Below are 19,323 nucleotides of genomic sequence, written 5' to 3'. Positions count from 1 at the left end.
ACAAATTAAAGGACAAGTTCAGACTGGTACCATAAATCATAGTGCAATTCTAATAAATTAGAAATGCCTGAAATATATGTACAATGTTTTGGAGAAGTATGTAGGCAAGAAAAATTTAGCAGCTTAGCCTTAAGTATATATTAAGCTTTCCTTAGTATATGTATGCTCCTAGACTCTTCAAAGAAAAGGAATGTGATATCATATCAAGACTAAGGAGCTGAAAGACAATTTCTTCTTCAAAGAAGCTGTGGAGCATATACACTCATACACAGACAATGATGCCAATGGGGAAGAGAAAAATTAAATTACATTAAATGAGAATGATAAATGAAATTAAAAAATACCATACCAGTAACTCCTCTGAGAATGGATTTTGTGAGATGAAAGTCAGCTGGGATAGCAAGTTCTGGCTTGCTTACTTGAACTGGTCCTCATGTGACAGAGAAAGGACCAGTCAATACTCTAAATCAAAGAGATTCCAAAGGTTACAACATGTCCAGTGATTAATTTTGGAATCAGGAGATCTGTACCTTCTTCCCTTTTCTCCTTAAAAGACGCAAATATACATACATGGTCTCACAGCTGATTGCTTTCGGATTTGATGTAAAGTGGTACTTACAAAAGGTTTGGAGACCATTTTGGAACCATGAGTTGTCACACAACCATGACGTCAGGTACCTGTCTTCTGTTACAGTGACACAGATTAACACATGGTGGCTTTGGATTACTGGAGTTTGTTTAAGAAGTACCAATATTAGAGGTTTTACCCAACATGATTATTTCACATACTTACTTACCTAGCTTGCCAAAAGGGAGTCCAAAATCATAAAGAGCTGCTTTTAGAACAGCTGGGTGCCGCTGAATAGGATCTAAATTATTCAGTCCTAGACTCAGAAGTAGTGTTACATTGTATTTTACAAAAGACAGCTCAAATCAACGAAAAAAACCAGAATGGAGTAATTTTAGATGCAGACTTAATGGCACAGTTCAGCTCCAGGTTGTAGGTATCTAAATACAGGAGCATATATGTGAGCGTTTAATGACAGCAAGTTGTTCAAATTCACCTTCATAACTTCATTTTTGTCAGTGGAAATCTAGAGCTCTACAAAGTTACTTAAACACAGGCAGATGCCCCAGAGTGTCTGAGACAAGCACACCGGGCTATGGGAATGGCACAGAATATATGAGATGACCCATTGGCATCTTCTGCTACTGCTCGAGGCCAGAAGGAATCTCTTACAGAAATTGAAATTACATTAGATATCTGTCTCTGTGCAAATTAACACCACTTTAAGAGTAAAATTCAGTTGTCTTCATTTAATAGCTGGTGTTTTTTGAGATGCCTTGGGCTAGAAAAAAATGTGGTACTGGAAACTAAAAAATTTCCAGAATAACTGCTCAAGTTTTTACATACTTGGAAGTGTTAAGCTCACTTTTATTCATACCTGCACACTCAGGAGCCTTGCCCAAGATGTGTAATTCACATGTTAAGTATCTTTTATCTCTCAACAGATTCAAACATGTACTTTCACTAATGTGCAAGTTATTTCCAATGATAGCATAGCCCACATATCGTGAACCAATGCAAAATAATTTAAGCCTATTTGGCCCATGAATGACCATAAAAAAGAAACATTATTGTACAGCTTAGCATTTAAATTACTTACTGTGCTGTTTTTGGCTGGAAAAGAGTTACTTTTCTTCATAGGACCTGCAATGGGGCTGTGTTTTGGATTTGTGCTGGAAACAGAGTTGATAATACAGAGACACGCTCATTACTGCTGAGCAGTGCTTCTAAAGAGTCGAGGTCTTTTTTGCCTCTCACAGCACCTCATGGTGCTCAGCAAAAGTTGGGAAGGGGACACAACCAGCACAGCTGGCCCCAGCTGACCGAAGGGGCATCCCATACTGTATGGTGTCATACTGTCTATAAAATAAGGTGAAGAAGAAAGGGGGGAATGTTCAGAGTGATGGCATCTGTCTTCCCAAGTAATCATTACACATCATGGAGCTCTCCTGGGGATGGCTGAACATAGGAAGCGATGAATTAATTCCTTGTTTTGCTTTGCTTTTGCATGCAGCTTTTGTTTTACCCATTAAACTGTCTTTATCCCAACCCATGGGTTTTCTCACTTTTAGCCTTCCAATTCTCTTTCCCATCCCACCAGGGGCAGTGAGCGAGAAGCTGTGTGGTGCTTACCTGCCAGCTGGGGAAAAACCACAACCCATAAAGGCTCAATTTTTTAATCTGAAATGTGGTTTCACATTCCGTGATGTTATTTTGCATCTGTTTAAGGGCAAATATTCTTAACAGTGTAGCCAGTGTAGCTATTTGCAAAATAAGATCTTACTGAATAAAATATTAATTAAATCCAAATCCAAGGTTTCAGTGAATAATATGATCCTTCCTGCCAACAATAGGAATTAGGAAATGTAAAAAAATCTTCACCGCAACTCCATACATTTTCAATTTACCAATTTCATCTCATTTTTACATAAGTGTAATACAAACACACTTGAAAATTATCATTGACAGTGTTGCTGTAAATATACTGGTCTCTCTTTGTCTCCTATAAAATCACAAAATAATTACATTATTGCAATTAAAGGATAAAAAATTATCCTTCTGAGTGTTAAAGTATGAAAATTCTGTGAGACTGCAGAAAAATCACACTTCTATTATTTCATGGTTATAGTCTGAATTTTTTGGTGTCTGTGATAACATATTTTGAGAGATCACAGCAGAAGTGACACTTTGTAGCTAAACTGTTTCACTCCAATTCATCGATAACATCAGACAGCATAATGTAATGATAGGCCTCAAATGTTTTCAGAAATAGGAATTATGGTGAGATTTTGGTGGAAATTTTCCTGACAGTTCTGAATGAATTAGTAATGATCACTATTAACACAGTGACTATCAAATGTATTGATAATGATGGGACACAAAATGAAATAGAGACGCAACAAAAATATCCTGACATTATGAATTCATGTAGCGCTAATTCTAATGTCATGATTGTAGTTAAATTCATTGGGTGTTTTCATGGGTACAATATGCCCAGTTCTGATGGGGATGAAATATAAGTACCAAAAACATCCTTAGTGTCAGTGTCCTGCTTTGTTTATATCTAACAAAGGACACTAAATATTTTCAAAATGTATTATTTCAATATATCAGCTGGTTTCTTGGTAAATAAAATAGAATGTTGTTTGCCTTTTGCCACAAATCCAAACCAAATGAAATTAAACGAAACAAAACGGAGAAAAAGGAATTACCACTTGCACTCAAATAACACTATTGTTTCCTGGCCTCTGCTATCTGAGGGATCACACTCCTGCTATTCACAACATGGAATAGTAAAATGAATTTGCGTAGGATAAGTTACAGAAGAAATTAACATAATTTGTTGCTTTGAATATCAAAATGAAACCAGCTGCATACAGGAGTACAAATAGTGAGTTCTAATCAGCCCTAAAGTATTATCATCTTACTATGCTAATGATAGGAAAGAACTAGTGAACATTGGGGAGAAAAAAAAAATAAAGTAGCCTTACAATCTATGGCAGATTTAAAAAGAATTAATCTAGGTAAAATTTACTTTCATCTTCTTTTGAGGATGATAGACAATTCTAGATAAAATCCTCATGTAAGCTCAAGGTTTCATGCACCCCCAACGCTGCCAGAATGAAAAGCAGAATGAAAAGTTCAGTTACTGAGGCAAGGTGCTTGTTTCTCATCGACACACATGCATACATGAAGACTAAGAATTATGGAACAGAACATGGCAAAATTTGGAATATTAGCATTAGAGTGTGTGAAAAAATGGCAAAGCATAAAACACTAAAGCCTGTTTAGTGTACTGTTAGTGTGACATTCAGCTAAAAGCATAAATTCCTGCATTGCCAGGTGGGTTGTCTAAATAAACACCAAGATAGGAAAACTAATGTTCCATGAAAAATGACATACAGAGAGAAAGACAAAGTGTAACTAAGTGCTATACTACTTTCTCCCCGAGTTTCGGAAAAGTGTCCGGCAAATTTTTTATCATGATCTTTGTGATAATCCCAAATACAACTTTTCCAAAGAACTGGAAAATACAATCTAGTTGCCTCACCTTCTTTCTATAACAGGGAGAGAAAAGAACCATTTGTATAAGTTATGTTTCTTACCTCTCTCTTCTCAGAGGAGCCTTATTATTTGTCAAGATTTTATATATTTATTATTTATTTTGCAGTAACTACTATGTGAAGTTCACAGATACATGATGTTGGTTTTCACTTACTGTTTATTAGCTTCAGTGTACAGTTTTCAAGTATTTATGCAGTTTCATGAATATGTAGGAATTCAAGAGCTTTATTGGCTCATGACTTGGCTGTCAGCTATATCTGAAGCCTACAACACCAAAAAATACCTATATTTACTATTGAAAGGTGTTTTGATGAATATCTTCCTAAAACAGAAGTTTGAACTAATTGCATGAAAATATATTTTAATACTGTGATAGATGTCAAGACTCATGCTAAAAGTTATCTGCTTCTCCTATTCTAACATTTCTATTGTCTTTTGTCATGATTTGCTTTATCTGCAACAGGAGTTATAAAAGTAATTTTCTCTTAAGAAGTGAAGTTTGTTTCAGCTTTTCTTCTACATGATCTGCTTGAGGCAAAATATATGTCTTTTCTAGCTGTGGTAAGCAACTAATTGTACTAGCTGGTACCTAAAGTAGGGTATTTGGATGAAGAAAATTAGCAAAGAGTAAATTTCAGAAACAATTCAAAGGAATTCAGTCTCTTATAGGAAACAACGCAAGCTACATCAATTTTCAGGAAGGGGTAGGATAGGATAAGGATAGGAAAGGATAGCTTTGCCACATGTATACTGTGAGCTCCACATCATCTGACAAGCTGCTCATGAACACTCTTTTCTGTTCAACTGTTAGCTGCACTTCTGCTCTATAAAGCACATAGATAATATTAAAAAATACACAGATATCTAATTTGTGTAAAGCACAACATTTGTATGTTTAGGAACTTTACTGAATCAGGACCAGAAGCACGAGTGACTTACGGGGCTTAACATTTCCACATATTGCAGAAAAGCTGAGATTGCAAACAGGCAGGTTTTGTCTTACTTTCATAAAGTCATAGAATGTTTTGGGTTGGAAGGGAACTTAAACATCACCTCATTCCAACTCTCTTGCCATGGGCAGGGACACCTTTTGCTAAACCAGATTGCTGACAGCTCCATTCAGCCTGGCCTTGAGCACCTCCAGGGACGGGACATCCAGAACTTCTCAAGCAACCTGTTCCAGTGCTTCACCACCCTCACAGAAAAGATTTTTTCCCCCTAATATCTAATCTAAACCCATTCTCTTTTAGTTTGAATCCATTCCCACATATCTTTGTATCCATCTAAAAGGAAATAGAATTTATTTTATATTCATTTGCTGCTAACGTTATGATTGAAGTTCTAGCAATTACAAAAGCCAGTATAATTTGTGGGTTTGGAATTCTGCTATCTGAGGGTGTTGCCATTTTGAAGGAGATGAGGGAAAGTGTTGTAGGACTGAGCATTTATTTGCTTTGTGAGAATTTTGTAAGGTTCAGTTTATTTATCAGCACAGTGAATCCACAAAGAGACTAAATCTGACTGACAAGATGCAGAAACAATTTGCTCTGTTTTACTGTACCCATGTTTACATGGTAATTTGCAAACAGAAACAAGCAAGCTCATGCAGTGTTACAGACCAGCCTGTCACTAGCCAGATGCTTGTCAACACCAACCAGAAAGCCTTGAAGGCAAGTTAGCCTGGCGCTATGGCTGAGCTTCTGCCTCTATGCACAGCTTGTTATTCTGGGCTTGACACTGCCCTTTTTGTGACTAAACAGCTGTTTGAATTAAAAATAACTTTGGAAAAAATCTGAATCCTGAGGAGAAAACAAAAGGCTTCAGGTAAAGAGTTACCTCGATCCTGGTTAAATCACTAAATGTTAGCACAGCTGGAAAAATGGGAGTAGCTGTCTAGGGTCTGCATGCAAAAGTAGCTCACTTTGACAAAGATGAATGGAAGCAAATCTGTTACTGGATGGCTCAGCCCAACACAAGCAGATGCTTTACATTTAATAGATTAATTTAGAAGTTGTATCACTTTGTTAATTCTAAATGTGATCAGCTAACTTCAGGAATTTTTCATGTTTATGTCCTGAGGTCCTTTATTTTAATTTGACCTCAACACTGAAAAAATATATATGACTTCAGCAGGAGAAGCCAGCATATTAAGCACATTATGGAATCAGAGTCAGGATCTAAGTAATATATATGTGCTTATAATAACCACATGACACTAAATAACTATTAATCCTTTAACCTGCATCAAGTCATGCTTCTTAAGGTTGCCCCCAAATATTTTAAAAACTTACAGTCACTTAAGAAAACTTTAACACCTTAAATCTGCCACTTTTATAATTTCTCTTCTCAGCTAGTTTAGTCGTAGTTGGAGAATCCGATTATCCTAATTCCAAAGCTGCAAGTTGTCTCAGTAAATGTATTTCAAAGACAGAACTTTGAATAAATGTCATTAAAGTATGTTATAATATTGTGATAAATTTAAAGTTTTTTATGCTAAAAATTGACCTGTATCTTCTATTTTAATTATATAATAGAATCACAGAATTAGTTGGATGAAAGGAACCTCTGGAAATTTCTGGCTTGGATTCAGACACTGGATTTTTGAGACACAAACAAGTAGAGTTTATCAACAAAGTTGTTTCTTCATGGAGAAAGACAGAACCCTTAAGAAATATTGGGAGTATTACAGAAACTCTTTGCTCTGTTTTAAAGTGACTTTATATCTTGATTTTATCTTTTTTTTTTTCCTTACAAAGAAAAAAAAAAATGCTGAGTTAAATTATCCAAATTCTGTTTCCAGACTCAAAACTTTAGACAGACTAAGTGTTTTTATTTCTTCTCTCACTTCTGTGTATTTTCTTTTTTAAAATTGCAGATATTTTGATGAACCAATTTTCAGTGCGTTCTTTGAGTAGTGATGACTGTCTTTGAACTCAGTTCCTAAAGAGTAGAGATTCAATTAAGCTATAAACCACTGAATGAACAAACTGATTTTGGAAGTGGGGTGAGTTGACCACAGTCAGCAACTGAGCACCCACACAACTTCTTCCTCACTCTCTTCACCATCAGCAGGGTGGTGGAGAGAATAGAAAGAGCAAAAGCAGAAAAGTGTATGGATAAATACAGATTACTAAGTGGAGGAAAGTGGAAAAAAACCCACAAAAGAAAAACAAGCAATGGAAAAAAAAACCCCCTAAAAATCACTCAGCACCTCCCACAACAAAAGTGATGCCCAGAAAGACTCTAAGTAATTTCCCCTTTGGAAGACAACAACCTTCCTTTATATACAGTTTTTTTTCTGAATATCACACCTTGTGATATGGACTGTTGCTTTGTCCCATTTGTGTCAACTGTCCCATCTGTGTCCTCTCCCAGCTTCTTGCTCGTAGTGTGATGGTTTAAATCCAGCTGGTAATTAAGGTCCAAGAAGCCCCATCCCTTCCTCCCACCTCTTCTGGTAAGAAAGGGACATGGTAGAGAATAACACCCCATACATGCCCACACGCCTTCAGCCTCCGCCCCCCTCATGGTAACTGTGAGAAAATCATCTCTGTTCTGGCTGAAATGAAAACACACGCTCAGTCTGCTCAGTTGGGAAACAGAGTTGCAGAGAGGGAAAGTGAAAACTTTGACACTACAAGAATTCTTTATCAATGACCAAAACACTGATGTGTCAGCAACATTCCAAAGATCCAAAACACAGCACCATATGGTCTGCAATAAAGAAAGTTAACTCCTTCCTGGTCAGAACCAGTACAAAAGCAATTAAAAAATTACACTTTACTTCTGAAAAATACCAGTAAAATTTTAGCATCTCAAATACCACATCTTTATGCTCTGGAAAATAACTTCAGATAACCTGCACAGAAGTCAAACTGGGAAGAAGGAGGCAATTGGATGGAGGTCCAAAGAAACCAAAGGCTATGGTTCAATTGTTCTCTATTTCCTTTAGTCTATTTTATTCACTTGAAATATGAGGAAAAATTTTCACTGTGATACCTGCAAGCAATCTGCAAGTTTTGCATATGAAGAAGACTTGTTACTAAATAGTTCTAAGTTTTTCTAATTTTTATATTTATATATTCTTTAGTCATATCTCCCAACAGATCTTTGCATTCTTTCTTATCAACCACAGTTTGCAATTTAGAGTGTACTTTACTTCAGTTTGCCATTATAACAAGCCTGAAGAGGTAAAAAAGGTAGGAGGAAGAAGGTTGTTCTACAGCTGCTGTAAAATCAGATAGCTCCATGGATTTGAGTGCAGCTATACTACTTATGCTCTCTCCGCATTTAAGTATTTACTATTACTACAGCTGTCTAAGAGAAGACTTTTAGAGTACAAGGCAGCTTGTTCAGGTTTTCTTCCTAGTCAATATAGATCTGCGCTTCCAAAGGGTAACTAATGTAATTGTATGGAAAGTTAAATCTTCTAGAACTTCCTGTGTCAAACCAGCTTGATACATCTTATAATTTAAAATTTATGCTTTAGATGGCTGAAGCTGGATTGTGTAAAGTCCACTGTGCCCTTATGCGTATGTGTATTCTGTATGTGTAACAGAAGAAGTTCATTTTATTCCCTCTCAGACCACATTTTCTCTTCTGATACTACTGTTTTTCAGAGACTTTTGGAAGAAAATAAACCCCAGGATTTAGGGTTACAGTTTGTCAAGAATTTATTTTCTGATCCTTTCCTGATTTTTTATCATCCCTTGCACTTTGAGGTTGGTTTCGTCAAGTCTGACATAGTGTAAGGAAACAAACATTATCAGCAGCAGAATATACACAGAACAGAACGACTTCATGTTTTTATGCAACAAAAAGTGTTCCTGCGAAAATAAGTATAAAGAATATAATAAAAAATAAAACATAAAACACAAGGAAGGAAGTACATGGAAACTTGAAACTGTCACATTTATGTATGCAATGAATGCTGTTGGCTTCATAAAACTTCACTTATCAAATTTATAATAGTTGTAAATGCCAATAAAATGTGTCTTGGTATGCTTAAAAATTTACTTGAAAATGTACATCACACTTCTCAGAGGTTCAAGGCAAGTACAATTCACTTTTATAGGAATAGGATCTTGACATTCTCGGCCACTTATGTTTAGCAGGATATAAATGATTTCTGCACTGCAAGCCATCATTTGTTGAAAAGTTTTGGCCTCTACATTTCTCTCTAACACGCATGAAATTTGAGTGGTTTAAAAAAATAAAAAAGACCTGCAGCAGGATTTTTGTGTATATACTAAAACCAGTCAGTTTGCTAGAGAAAACTGTTAACAAACAGTAAGACCAATTGACTTCGACTGTGATGAGAGGAACAAAGCTTTCTTCCAGAAAATACCATCATTGTAGGACAATGAGAATGGGAAGAGCCTGAAGAAAAGATTCTGACAGACACCAAAGTTCTGACCTACTCTTTGAATGTATTTTTGCTGATTTTTATAGAGGGCTTTCTCAGGAGGAATAATAATGACAGCAAAGTCAGATGAGAAAGGAAGAAAATATCCATTGCTAAAGCAACAAGACAAAGCTGGCAAGAGAAAGCTTGATCTTGCACAGTAGTTTTCCAGGTCAGACTTACAAAAGTTAAGGCACTTAGGTATGAATTTTAATAATTTTTCTGTAGTATATAAATACAACAGAAGTGACAGGCATAAGGGAATATGGCTACATGAAAGAGCACTTTAATCACAGACCAAGAAAGTTAATAAGCTTTTGATCAGAGATTCTTGATATTTGTGACTGAAAGCTGAATAAAACAGCTACAAAACCACGCCACTGCGCCCTTGCTGCTTTTCTGTTGTCTTTAATGATCAGACGTGGGGAGAACAAATGATAAGACATTGATGTGGATGTTATGAAGCTTTACTCTTCACTACTGATTGTCAGCAAAATAATATGAACTCCCACTAAGCGGGGATATATTATGCAGTCCTTTCAACACCAGTGCTGCCTGTTACAATATTTTGGTTTTTTGTTTAGTTTACAAAAACTTTAGAATCTATGCAAAGCTAACAAATATGATGCAACTGGTAGGCTATTTGTGTCAAGATTGCACATTTTATTGGCATCATTCCTACTTTCAATGTAGTTTCAGGTGATATAGTAGGAAGGCACAAACATTTTTAGACAGACACAACTTCAGCTTATTTCCTTTTCAAAACAGTTTAATCTTGCACTGTTATCATAGCTCATGTGAATAATTTGCTAACAGAAAAGAGAACAATGAACTAATGTGGAAATTAGATGTCATCATTAAAATTCTTTAACAGAACATAAGATAAAGCATTTTCAGTTAGGGTTAGGTGAAATTTATTAGTCTCTATTTAATATTGTTTAGGTCTTCATTGTTTAACAGCTGATATTACATAAACTTGCTTACTTCTAGAGATATTCATATGTTAACAGTCAGTGAGATGGTTCCCACTATTTCATGGCTGCTATTGAGCTAAACTGTGACAATGGTTCACTGCTGGTATCAAAGAGACCTTTGAGAAGCAGTAGAGTCTCCTGCAAGGGTGGAATATCAGATACTGTAACTTGCACATTTGAACACTACAGACAAACTATCGCAGAATCAAAAGCGAAATACTCTTCCCCTCAATTTTGTTATCACAGCTGTCCTCCAGTCTCTGTAGACATACCTTTAAAGACAAAAAGGTTAGTCATAAAGAAGGATAAAATAATAACCTTACACCATTATCACTAGGAGAGCTTGGATTTAAGGGCTTATCACTAGTCATTAGAAGAACTTCTTTTTATCTGAAATTTTCAATGGTAATGAAATATGTGACTGAGAGCAATATAATTTAAGCACCAAGACTCAAATGCTTTTAGGACCATATTAACTGCAGTTTAGAAGTGTAAGGCTCTGTGTATCACCTTCTGATATTTTAATCAATTCAATGATTTTCATTTAAGGTTGATTTTACTGTAGCTGATAGTTATAAAGAAACAGCCCTTTATTTCCCTCTTTTCAACAAGGGAAAACTAACAAATATAGTTTATATAAGATGTTGTAGTACTAAAATTAAAATAAAATTTATTTCTAACCCTTTCTTGACTTTAAACAAAAGAGTGTCCATGTCCTCAAAAAGACCAAAAACTGAATAACAGTCATGGAAATAAATCTGGCAAACAGTCCTAGATAAAAATATGTAATAGTATGTTAGTTGGTAAATAAGAAGAAGGAGAAAGAAGGGATGCTGTTTTATCAATAAGCCAAAGGAGAAAATAACAAAAGGAACTAGAGGTGTATAGGATGCATTCTACTGTGTTAGACAAGAAATGGGCCTGGTAAATCATTCCAATTTAATTGGATGACAGAGATGAGACTTTTACTGATAAAAAAAATTAGAATCCTGAGTTTTATTAGATGATGATACTGCTGTTATAAAATTGCACTTTGCAAAAGATTGCAGATAACAAAAAGCAAGAAAACTCATTTCTGTAGAAAGGGAGCTTAAACACTACAATTGGAACAACCTTTCTTATTTTTTTTGGTTTTGCACAGAAAGTGTCTTATGAAAATTCACCACATTCTTAACTTAAAAGTTTTCATGGAAAGAGGGTGTGTGTACCAGCCAGCAGAACTCTGCTATGGTAGATTTTTTTCAAGAGTCTTGTGCGTAATTTCTTCTACAGCTCAGTTTTAAAATTTCTTCTAAAGTGGTATTATAATTCATATAAAAAGAAAAATAAAATTTATATTGTTGTTTTGTTTCTGTCATAATGAAGTCACAGAGGGCTTCAGCATCCTTGTCTTGATTGAATTTGAATAGCTCAACCAGTTCAATCATTAAATTTACTACCTTGTAAAAATTCATAACATAAATGTTCAATGTTTGAAAACTTTGTGTAAGGTCTGAAATTGGAAATTCGGTGAAACCAAGTAAGAAAATTTTAGTCAATTCATTACATTGTCATGATCTGACAAGCCATTTCACAGTGTGGGTCTATAAAAGAGATATTGCAATAGAAAGTGAGCTTCAGGTAATTTGTGCTTTATCTTCTCCATTAATATTCTTGATTTTCTGTGAGTACAAAATTTACAGTCTCCAGCATACAGAAATGCAAAGGTGCTTGATTGCTGGTGGTTTTAGTTGTCGCTGAATCTCAAAGGAATTCTTTAAAAGTTACTTCTAGGTTTCCTCTTTTTGTGCTGTGTGAGCAAATATTGATCTGCAAAGTTAATCTACATGCAGGCTTAGGAATCTAAATACCCCCTGGTTCTGTTTCCAGAAGTCTTGCCTAGATCTTTAGTCAACGGTCTGTGTCTGGCTTCAATACCTATGCTTAGAAGAACCGTGGTCTAAGAATATATTAAATTCTTTCTCACATAAGGTCTGTTATGTTCTAGAATTTCTGGGAAACCAGTTGTCCTCTGCATGAAACTTTAAATTTTTTTCAGACTGCATTTTGGTTGTAGTGATAGGGATCTTTTTTATATAGGAGATAAATAGTTAGAATATCGTCCTGAGATCAAGAAGGTGTTTATAGGTTTTAATGATGAATCCCCCACATCTCAGGACAACAAAATTTCATTAAAAGGAATCATTCTGGATAAACAGATGTGCAAAGCTAGCCACTGAGCAATCATGTATCCAAGAGTACCTGAGACCAGAAATAAATCAGGAAAGGGGAATTCTTTTTCTCCAGTGCAGAAACTTTTTAATGATGTAATACTTTTAACCAAAAAAAGAAAGTTTAGTGTATGCTTATAAATTACTCACGAAGTTCTGGCTAAGGCACTCACATGCAAAAGGACAGTTCTGGCTCTCTTTTTGGGTTTGTCGTGCTTATAATGGTCTAATAAATAATAGATGCTCAAGATGCAATTATTTGCCATTTCCTTTCCCATAAGGAAACTCAAACCTTTCATGCAAGTATTTTCTGTAAGTTTTCCAGATCCAAATTAGAGTTTCTGATTAAATTAAAAGGAATTTTTGTTACTGAATGCATATGACAGGGTCTACCTTCTTTTTTCTTTAAAGACAAATAAAGTAGGAATAAAGATTGTTTTAGGTTTTTTAAATTGTAATCAGTCATTTAGGTAAAGAGTGGGCAAGTAGCTTATATAAGATAGGTAATTTTTTATAACTGTACTGAAAGTTTGCTAGATTCATACACTTAGTAAGACACAAGGATTGTTTCATTTTCCAATCATGACTCTTGGGACCAATTATCCAACTACAATAAATCAATAGCTTCCATGAAAGAAAAGATTTTTGCTTTATTTTTTTTCACTAGAGGTGGAAAGTAATTTTATTTCTCCTACCCTGGGAGGAAGGTAATGACTGACAGTACACAGCTTGAACATCTCTAGGGTAGGTACGCTTTGGTGGTTTTGGTGTGTTTTTTTCACTGTGTCTAGGATACATGAAACCTAAATCTGATATCCATCAAGAAACCCTGATCAAGAGTTAATGATAGAATAAATACTTTCAGTCTTTGCTAAACTACTAATCTGTGTGAGAGAAATGCAGTGAAAACTGAATTAATGAATGTTGAAGCTGTTTTGGAGTTAAGAAAATAATGGAAATTATGAGCAGACTCAAGGAGTGAGGGGATAGTTTAAGAATTCAGAAAAGTGAAATAATTCTGCTTAGGAAACAGAGGAAAAGACTGTGTTGCCAAAGAGATACAGCAATTATCTTTAATATTAAAAAAAGAGCTTTGCCTTTTGATGCAATTGCACTTGGGACTCAAAGCTGATTCTGTACTTTTTTTAAAGGAAAAAATTGCTAGAGAAATCTCTAGTTTTATCAAAAGTCCTTCATGTAGGCTTTTCATACAAAATATAGTTGACAAATATTCAGATTGTACTTAACCATCTAATTTTTTAAAAATTGATAAAACATTAATTGCTAATTCTGATGCAGATTTTCAGTTCATGCTTTATTTTGGATTATAACTTGCTGCACAAAGTAATAAACAGACATCTGACTAATATCTTCCAGTTAACAAAATGACAAAAAAGTCTGTAAAAAAAAAGATTTCAACAAATTTTGAACTTGTTAAATCCTTCACAAACTGGCATTTCTAATATCTATGAGCCCAGTTTTTAAGGAAAAAACTCATAATATATTGTAAGGTTTCTGGGGGATGGAGGGGTGTCAGAGTTTTCTGTAAAAAATTACTTACAGAAAAAGGTATAATGTTTTACTAAGCACAGTAAAAAAAATGTTTTAAAATGGTAGAATCTGGTTTGTGATATTTAGAGACTGAATTGATTATGAAAGATGAAAGATAAACGAAAAACAAAAGGAACTAAGGGGTCTCTGCAGATTAGTTGAACTAACTACAAATCACTGGCAAACAGATACCAGGCATTTCTGGAATAGTGAATTCAAGGTGCTGGGCACAATATTAAAAAGTTCTAAAAGTTCTAAAAATATTAATAAGTTCTAAATATTTCTTATTGACATGTGATTAATTTTTAATATTAAAATATCGCTGACTCCAGTAGACATGAACTAGAATTGTTATACCACTGCATTTTTAATTTAGCATGGAAAGATTGAACGTTCATCATTAATACGTATTTAAAAGTAAAATGGTAGCTGAAGCCAGGTAAATTCAGAGACTATGTCAGATCATTAACATTAATTATGGACACACAGTTAAAATAGGTGACATCATTCCATATGGAAAAAAAAAAATTACTTCATTATGAAAGCTATTTTCATATCCCAAATGTCTTGCAACACCATTTAATCTTAAGTAAAATTATATTTCATACATCTGACCCACACACTTTTGAAGACTTTTGTTTATTTCATGATAGCCTGGAAATAGCTCAGTGATTTTTTTAGGCCTCCATTAATAATGTAAGGTGGTTCTAAGACCTTTTTTAATTGCTACAATGATATTTTAAACATTCAGTTTCAAACCTGTATTAAAAAAAAAATTACTTTTCCTTTGCTGACAATACTACCTGCTAACAATAACAGCTTAAAAAGTGAGTACAAACAGAAAGAGATGAGCACTACTCTAAACAATTGTGGTTAACATCAAACTTTTAACTCTACCTCATCCTGAATATCAAGTCTAAATTATTAACCACATATGCTCAAGTAGTAATTTAATTTTTCTTTAGTGACTAGCCCTAAACATTATTCTTCAAGCGTATTTTAAATATTTTATGAAATAGAATAAAATTTTCACTGAAGAAGTCCTTCTGCCTCAGGGTGTGTTTTCTTTCTCTGATTAATGTAGTAGTTTTGTTATGTGACATTTCTAAGAAATATTTCTGTCTTGACCACTTAAAGGTGTCATCACAGACTTTTTGTTCATTAGACTGTTTGAAAAATATCTTTCTTCCCCCAACTAATCTTTACGCAAATAAAAGAATATTTTTTTCTTTATTTGTGTTTAAATTGTACAACTCGTTGCTGGAGACACAAAAAAGTATACAGAAAATGTCTAGAAATATTCAAGGAAGACTGAACCAGTGAAGGCTGGTATATAAAAACATACAGATGTAAAATCTATCTTAAGAAGTCCTAATCTGTTTGTCCATGAAGCGAGAAGAAGATCCTGGAGGATCCTGAGGAAAGACTTACAATATATTTGTTGTGATTTTCTACATTTTCTCCGATCATATCATACTGTCAGGGTCAGAATACGGGGACAGGTTAACTTTGTCTTGAGCTTCCAGTCTCTGGATTATATATACTAATATATAAGTATAATTAGAGGAACATTTTAGGAATAATGAAAACAATTAAGAGCAAATAACCTGCCAAGTCCAAAAGTTCGGTTAGCATAATATCTTGTCCTGATACGGTTATAGCATCAGTAAGTACAACTGATATCCGGGAACAGTGAAAACACAGGTCAATATATAGAGATATACATATTTGCATTTTAATTTCTTGCTTTGCTGAAAGTACTAAAAGAAATCCATTAATAGCACCCTCTTTGATTAGTTTAATAACTAGTAAATACATCAAGCAAGAAAAAAACATATGACATTTCTATTAAAGTTCGGTTTCTTCAGAAAAACAACAAAAACCTTTCATGGAAGGCTTGTCCCAGAAATCAGGAAAACAGACTGCCCCTACCCAGACTAAAGGGTGTGTGTATATATACAAACTAGGTTTATTTTTTATCCCACAACTTCAGCCTAAGAGAATGTTTCAGAGAGAAACCTATATTTGCTCTGTGAAGAATAACTTGTGAGACTGGATAAATTTCTCTTCATATGGATAAATGAGAGCTCTGCAGAAGTTTTGGAATGCAGGAAGAAAAGATTCTGAATGGAGATAAATATTCTCTCTTCCACAGTTAAAATTTTGGGGTCAAATTTTGTAAAATATAAAGTACTCTCACAGTATCCAAATCTCCTCATGAACTTACTTTGTCATATCCCTACAAACAAGCCTGAAAGTGCACAGTACAAGTAATCTGTATAAACTAGCCCTGAGGCACCATTTAGCTGGCAAAACTATTCCCCAAGGAGTAACTTCATTTTAATATTGCAGTCTTTTGATGCTTTTACTCACCCGTGTAAGTTCACGTAAATCCATAAATGTCTGAATGACTTTTCTCTTAATATGACAACTTGCTCAGATGAACGAGCTTCCACATTAAATATTAGAGTCATAGAACCAGAGAATCATACAATATCTTGGTCTGGAAGATTCCACAAGGATCAAGTCTAACCACTGACCCCACACAGGACCATCTGAAGAATCACACCATGTGCCTGAGAGCGCTGTCCAAATGCTTCTTGAACTCTGTCAGGCTGGTGCTGTGACCACTTCCCCAGGGAGCCTGTTCCAGTGCCCAACCACCCTCTCAGTGAAGAACCTTTCCCCAATATCCAACCTAAACCTCCCCTGACACAACTTCAGGCCATTCCCTCAGGTCCTGTCACTGGTCACCATTGTGAAGAGATCAGTGTTTGCCCCTTCCCTTCCCCTCATGAGGAAGATGTAGACTGCAATGAGGTCTCCCCTCAGTCTCCTCTTCTCCAGGCTGAAGATACCGAGTGATCTTGGCTGCTCCTCATATGGCTTCCCCTCAAGGCACTTCACCATCTTTGGAGCCCTCCTTTGAACATTCTCTGATAGCCTAATATCTTTCTTATATTGTGGCACCAAAACTGCACACAGGACTCAAGGTAAGCCCACCTCAATGCAGAGCAGAGCGGGACAATCCCCTCCCTTGCCCAGCTGGCGATGCTGTGCCTGATTCACCCCAGGACACAGTTGGCCCTTCTTGCTACGAGAGCTCACTGTGAACTCTCCAATATGCTGTCAACCCAAAACTCCAAATCCCTTTCAGTAACACTGCTTTTCGGCATTTCATTCCCCAGTGTGTATATACATTCAGGATTAACCCATCCCAGGTGCAGAATCTGGCACTTGCTCTTGTTAAAATCCATACAACTGGTGATTATCCAGCACTCTAATTTGTGGAGGCCTCTCTGCAGGGCCTCCCTCCCTTCCAGGGACTCAACAGCTCCTCCCAATTTTTATCATCTCCTAAATTACTTAGTATCCCTTCCAGTCCTGCATCCAAGTAATTTATGAAGATATTGAAGAGCACAGGGCCGAGGATGGAGCCCTGAGGAACCCCACTAGTGACAGGTGACCAATCTAAGGTCACCCCATTCACTAAAACTCCTTGTGCCCAACGCATGAGCCATTTGCTCCCCCATCACATGATATGTTTATCTAACTGTGGGCTGGACATTTTGTCTAGGATTCTGTGAAAGACAGTATTGAATGCTTTACCAAAATCCAGGAAGTTTATATGAACTAATACATCACTGATAAGGAATATTATAAGAAAAAAATAAAGCAAATTTTTAATGAGTACTGCATAAGCCTTGTTGAATGGAGAGGAACAAAACAAAGAAGCTAAATTTGAATGGAGAGAAAATTACTACACTTTAAAGAAACATTCATTGTTCTTGATACATTGTCTAAAAGAAAAAAAGTAATAACTACAAAGGACACGATTTTAGTACCACATTTTAATTAGGCTGTTGAGCTTCACAGTGTATTTAAATTGCAGTTTTCTCTCTGAAACCTGAGTCTATGTTTAAAGGCGTGAAGAGACACTCTGAAAGCTATCCATACTATGTATTTTAGCCAGATTCTTCTAACAAAAAGAACTCAGAAAACATTTTTCCCTTCCACTGGCTGTAGAAGGAACCTACATCACAGAATCATAGAATCATTTAGGTTGGAAAAAAGCTTTAAGATTATCAAGTCCAACCAATGGATGGCTTGCTTAAAAGAGATACCAATTATTTTAAAATAGCTGGCATTGGAGCAGATAATTCCTATGCCCCATACTTCTCCTTCTTTCTTTTCAGATTAAAATGGAACACAAAAATCAGGGGACAAGTAAATACGTATTTTTTACTTTGGTTATAATGTGCCAGCAGATGATATCATAGAGAGGTTGATAAAAGTAATGTTAACTTCAAATGCTACCAGTCCTGAACATTATCAAGCTATTGCTTCTTTAAGAGAAGTCTATTTATCTACATAGCTCAAACTTGCACCATTTCTATACAGGAGAGTTCAGAAATGTGAAAGCTCTGCTTTGGGTTTTGGTACTTTCTCCATTAGCAGTACTGATTTTTCTTCTGAAGAATCAATGACTTGAATGACAGCCAGCCAGACTTCAAGTACAGTGCATTTGCTAAATTGGTTTCAGTCTCTGCTTCTCTCACCATTTTCTACCCACTGCACAATAAACATTTCTATTACACCTAATGCATGTAGCCAGCTGACTGCCTGTTGAATACATTAGACATATATCTGGAGGGATCCTCTACAGCTGCCAAAATGATCATTGTGTTTTTCAGGTATAAAGCCACAAAAAGTAATACTTAAAAAGATGAATACCAGTGCTGTAATATTAGATATGCCAGTAAAATACCCCCAGCATGCTCTCTTTAACTGAAACAAGATTTTCTTTTACAAAGCTGTGTATTGGGTACAGGTGTCAAGGTTTTGGTAGTGGGGGAGCTGCAGGAGCTTGCATCTCTGCAAGGAGATGGCAGAGCTACCCCAAAGTGGACACAGCTGGTTCCAGTCAGCTCCAAGGGACACACCTCAGGACATGACTGAACCCACCAAGCATACTTAATAAAAGGTAATAGTCAGTGTGAGCAGCTGTGAGAGAGAAGAGTGTACAGCCCTGTAATTGCCAATGTCAGTAAA

The sequence above is a fragment of the Corvus cornix genome, chromosome 1, assembly GCF_000738735.6.
Source record: "Corvus cornix cornix isolate S_Up_H32 chromosome 1, ASM73873v5, whole genome shotgun sequence".
NCBI lineage: Eukaryota > Metazoa > Chordata > Aves > Passeriformes > Corvidae > Corvus > Corvus cornix.
The sequence above is the reverse complement of the archived record's forward strand: the minus strand, read 5'-3'. Positions refer to the sequence as shown.